The sequence below is a fragment of the Scyliorhinus canicula genome, chromosome 11, assembly GCF_902713615.1.
Source record: "Scyliorhinus canicula chromosome 11, sScyCan1.1, whole genome shotgun sequence".
Taxonomy (NCBI): Eukaryota; Metazoa; Chordata; class Chondrichthyes; order Carcharhiniformes; family Scyliorhinidae; genus Scyliorhinus; species Scyliorhinus canicula.
In genome coordinates, this window is record NC_052156.1 from 96,170,970 (window position 1) to 96,176,351 (window position 5,382).

Sequence of the window (5,382 nt, forward strand, 5' to 3'; positions counted from 1 at the left end):
GGATGTCACTGGTCTCGGACAGGACGGTCCTCTGGTCTCGGACAGGACTCACTGGTCTCGGACAGGACGGTCTCTGGTCTCGGACAGGTCGGCTCACTGTCTCGGACAGGACGGCACAGGATGGTCACTGGTCTCGGACAGGTCGGTCACTGGTCTCCAACAGGATGGTCACTGGTCTCGGACAGGACGGTCTCTGGTCTCGGACAGGTCGGTCACTGGTCTCGGACAGGACGGTCTCTGGTCTCGGACAGGTCGGTCACTGGTCTCGGACAGGACGGTCTCTGGTCTCGGACAGGTCGGTCACTGGTCTCGGACAGGTCGGTCACTGGTCTCCAACAGGATGGTCACTGGTCTCGGACAGGTCGGTCACTGGTCTCGGACAGGTCGGTCACTGGTCTCCAACAGGATGGTCACTGGTCTCGGACAGGTCGGTCACTGGTCTCGGACAGATCGGTCACTGGTCTCGGACAGGGCGGTCACTGGTCTCGGACAGGACTGTCACTGGTGTCCAACAGGATGGTCACTGGTCTTGGACAGGACTGTCACTGGTGTCCAACAGGATGGTCACTGGTCTCGGACAGGTCGGTCACTGGTCTCCAACAGGACGGTCACTGGTCTCGGACAGGGCAGTCACGCGGTTGGTGTGTTGCCTCCCAGGTGCCAGGGTCTGTGATGTCTCGGATCGTGTTTTCGGGATCCTTAAGAGCATCCCCAAGCCGTGGTCCCCATAGGCATAGGTAGGAAAAGGGATAGGGGTGTGAGGCTCAGGGAGCTAGGGTGGAAACGTAGAGCGAGAACAAACAGAGTTATTATCTCTGGGTTGTTACCTGTGCCATGTGGCTGCAGTCTTGGTGCAGGAGGGAGGGTTTCAGATACCTGGATAATTGGGGCTCATTCTGGGGTAGGTAGGACCCCTACAAACGGGATGGTCTACACCTGGGGGTACCAATATCCTGGGGGGGAAATTTGCTAATGCTCTTCGGGAGGGTTTAAACTAATTCAGCAGGGGTTTGGGAACCTGAATTGTAGCTCCAGTATACAGGAGGTTGAGAGTAGTGAGGTCATGAGTAAGGTTTCAAGGTTGCAGGAGTGTACCAACAGGCAAGAAGGTGGTTTAAAGTGTGTCTACTTCAACGCCAGGAGCATCCGGAATGAGGTGTACCTGGGTCTTCGATGTTGTGGCCATTTGGAAACATGGCTAGAACTGGGACAGGAATGGTTGTTGCAGGTTCCGGGGTTTAGATATTTCAGTAAGCTCAGGGAAGGTGGTAAAAGAGGGGGAGGGGTAGCATTGCTAGTCAAGGACAGTACTGCAGTGGCAGAAAGGACGTTTGACGAGGACTCGTCTACTGAGGTAGTATGGGCTGAGGTTAAAACAGGAAAGGAGAGGTCACCCTGTTGGGAGTTTTCTATAGGCCTCCGAAAAGTTCCAGAGATGTAGAGGAAAGGATAGCAAAGATGATTCTGGATAGGAGCGAAAGTAACATGGTAGTTGTTGTGGGGGACTTTAACTTTCCAAATATTGACTGAAAATGCTATAGATCGAGACTATTTTGTCCAATATGTGCAGGAGGGTTTCTTGACACAGTATGTAGATAGGCCAACAAGAGGCGAGGCCACATTGGATTTGGTACTGGGTAATGAACCAGGACAGGTGCTAGATTTGGAGGTAGGTGAGCACTTTGGTGATAGTGACCACAATTCAGTTAAGTTTATTTTAGTGATGCAAAGGGATAGATATATACCGCAGGACAAGAGTTATCGCTGGGGGAAGGCAATTATGATGCGATGAGGCAAGACTTAGGATGCATAGGATGGAGAAGGAAACTGCAGGGGATGGACACAATTGAAATGTGGAGCCTGTTCAAGGAACAGCTACTACGTGTCATTGATAAGTATGTACCTGTCAAGCAGGGAGGAAGTGGTCGAGCGAGGGAACCGTGGTTTACTAAAGTAGTTGAATCACTTGTCAAGAGGAAGAAGGAGGCTTATGTAAAGGTGAAGTTCCGGGGTATAGATGTTTCAGTAAGAGTTGGGAAGGTGATAAAAGAGGTGGAGGAGTAGCAATGTTAATCAAGGATAGTTTAACGGCTGCAGAAAGGCAGTTCGAAGGGGATCTGCCTACTGAGGTAATATGGGCCGAAGTTAGAAATAGGAAAGGAGCGGTCACGTTGTTACGGGTTTTCTATAGGCCCCCAAACAGTAATAGAGATGTGGAGGAAGAAATTGCAAAACAGATTATGGATAGGTGTGGAGGTCTCAGGGTAGTTGTCATGGGTGAGTTTAACTTTCCAAATATTGATTGGAACCTCTATAGGTCGAACAGTTCGGATGGGGCAGGTTTTGTACAGTGTGTGCAGGAGGGTTTCCTGACACAATATGTGGATAGGCCGACAAGAGGGGGGGGGGGGGCAAATTGGATTTGGTACTGGGTAATGAACCGGGCCAAGTCTTAGATTTGTTTGCGGGAGAGCACTTTGGAGATAGTGACCACAATTCGGTGTCTTTCATTATTGCAATGGAGAGGGATTGGGCCATACGGCAGGGCAAGGTTTATAATTGGGGGAGGGGTAATTATGATGCGATTAGGCAAGAATTAGGGAGCATAAGGTGGGAACAGAAACTGTCAGGGAAAGGCACAAATGAAAAGTGGAGCTTGTTCAAGGAACAAATACTCCGTGTCCTTGATAGGTATGTCCCTGACAGACAGAGAGGAAATGGCCGTGTGAGGGAACCATGGTTCACAAAAGAGGTTGAATATCTTGTCAAGAGGAAAAAGGAAGAGTATGTAAGGATGAGAAAACAAGGTTCAGTTGAGTTGCTTGAGGGTTACAAGGTAGCAAGGAATGAGCTAAAAAAAGGACTTGGGAGAATGAGGAGGGGCCATAAGAATAAGGGGTTGAGTGAATATCAGGTAAGCGCTTCCTTTCTTTTTCTTGTTTTTATCCGCAAGTTATCTAGGGGGAAGGCAGTGCAATGTTTCTGCTGCAGAATGTTTGAGGTGAGCTAGGAGGGGACATGAGAAGTCCTTGGCGGGTCGGATCAAGGAAAACCCCAAGGCTTTTTACTCTTATGTGAGAAATAAAAGAATGACCAGGGTGAGGGTAGGGCCGGTCAAGGACAGTAGTGGGAACTTGTGCATGGAGTCAGAAGAAATAGGAGAGGTGTTGACCAAGGAGAGGGGCCATGTTTTTGAGGATGAGAATGTGATACAGGTGAGTAGGGGAGTAGAGACAACCCTGGTAATTATAGACCTGTGAGCCTTACTTCGGTTGTGGGTAAAATGTTGGAAAAGGTTATAAGAGATAGGGTTTATAATCATCTTGGAAAGAACAAGTTGATTAGCGATACTCAACACGGTTTTGTGAAGGGTAGGTCATGCCTCACAAACCTTATTGAGTTTTTTGAGAAGGTGACCAAACAGGTGGATGAGGGTAAAGCTGTTGATGTGGTGTATCTGGATTTCAGTAAGGCGTTTGATAAGGTTCCCCACGGTAGGCTATTGCAGAAAATACAGTATAGTATGGAATTGAAGGTGATTTAGCGGTTTGGATCAAAGCTGAAAGAAGACAGAGGGTGGTGGTTGATGGCAAATGTTCATCCTGGAGTTCAGTTACTAGTGTACCGCAAGGATCTGTTTTGGGGCCACTGCTGTTTGTCATTTTTATAAATGACCTGGAAGAGGGTGTAGAAGGATGGGTTAGTAAATTTGCAGATGACACAAAGGTCGGTGGAGTTGTGGATAGTGCTGAAGGATGTTATAGGATACAGAGGGACATAGATAAGCTGCAGAGATGGGCTGAGAGGTGGCAGATGGAGTTTAATTCGGAAAAGTGTGAGGTGGTTCACTTTGGAAGGAGTAACAGGAATGCAGAGTACTGGGCTAATGGCAAGATTCTTGGTAGTGTAGATGAACAGAGAGATCTCGGCATCCAGGTACATAAATCCCTGAAAGTTGCAACCCAGGTTAATAGGGCTGTTAAAAAGGCATATGGTGTGCTAGCCTTTATAAGCAGGGGGATTGAGTTTCGGAACCACAAGGTCATGCTGCAGCTGTGCATAACTCTGGTGCGGCCGCACCTGGAGTACTGCGTGCAGTTCTGGTCACCACATTATAGGAAGGATGTGGAAGCTTTGGAAAGGGTTCAGAGGAGATTTACTAGGATGTCGCCTGGTATGGAGGGAAGGTCTTACGAGGAAAGGCTCAGGGAATTGAGGTTGTTTTCGTTAGAGAGGAGAAGGCTGAGAGGTGACTTAATAGAGACATATAAGATAGTCAGAGGGTTAGATAGGGTGGACAGTGAGAGTCTTTTTCCTCGGATGGCGATGACCAACACGAGGGGACATAGCTTTAAATTGAGGGGTGATAGATATAGGACAGATGTCAGAGGCAGTTTCTTTACTCAGAGAGTAGTAGGGGTGTGGAACTCCCTGCCTGCAGCTGTAGTAGACTCGCCAACATTAAGGGCATTTAAGTGGAGACTGGATAGACATATGGATGAAAATGGAATAGTGTAGGTCAGATAGGCTTCAGATGGTTTCACAGGTCGGCGCAACATCGAGGGCCGAAGGGCCCGTACTGCGCTGTAGTGTTCTATGTTCTATGTTCTAGGCTGGAGGAGGTAGATGTTCTGAGGAAGGATGAATTAGCAATTTTGAAAAACCTGAGGGTCGACAAGTCCCCTGGGCCAGATGGGATATATCCAAGGATTCTTTGGGAGGCAAGGGATGAGATTGCAGAGCCTTTGGCTTTGAGCTTTGGGTCCTCACTATCCACGGGGATAGTGCCAGAGGACTGGAGAGTGGCGAATGTTGTTCCTCTGTTCAAGAAAGGGAATAGGAATGACCCTGGTAATTATAGGCCAGTTAGTCTTACTTTGGTGGTCGGTAAGTTAATGGAAAAGGTCCTGAAGGATAGGATTTATGACCATTTGGAAAGATGCAGCTTAATCCGGGATAATCAACACGGATAGTCAACATTCGTGAAGGGTAAGTCTTGCCTCACAAATTTGATTGAATTCTTTGAGGAGATAACTAAGTGTGTAAATGAAGGTAGAGAAGTTGACGTCGTATACGTGGATTTTAGTAAGGCGTTTGATAAGGCTCCCCACGGTAGGCTCATGAAGAAAGTAAGGAGGTGTGGGATAGAGGAAAATTTGGCCAATTGGATAAGTAACTGGCTATCACATAGAAGACAGAGGGTGGTGGTGGATGGAAAATTTTAAGACTGGAGACCAGTTACCAGCGGTGTACCACAGGGATCAGTGCTGGGTCCTCTGCTATTTGTAATTTTGATCAATGACTTGGAGGAGGGGTGGGTCAGTAAATTTGCTGATGACACCAAGATTGGTGGAGTATTGGATGAGGTGGAGGACTGTTGTA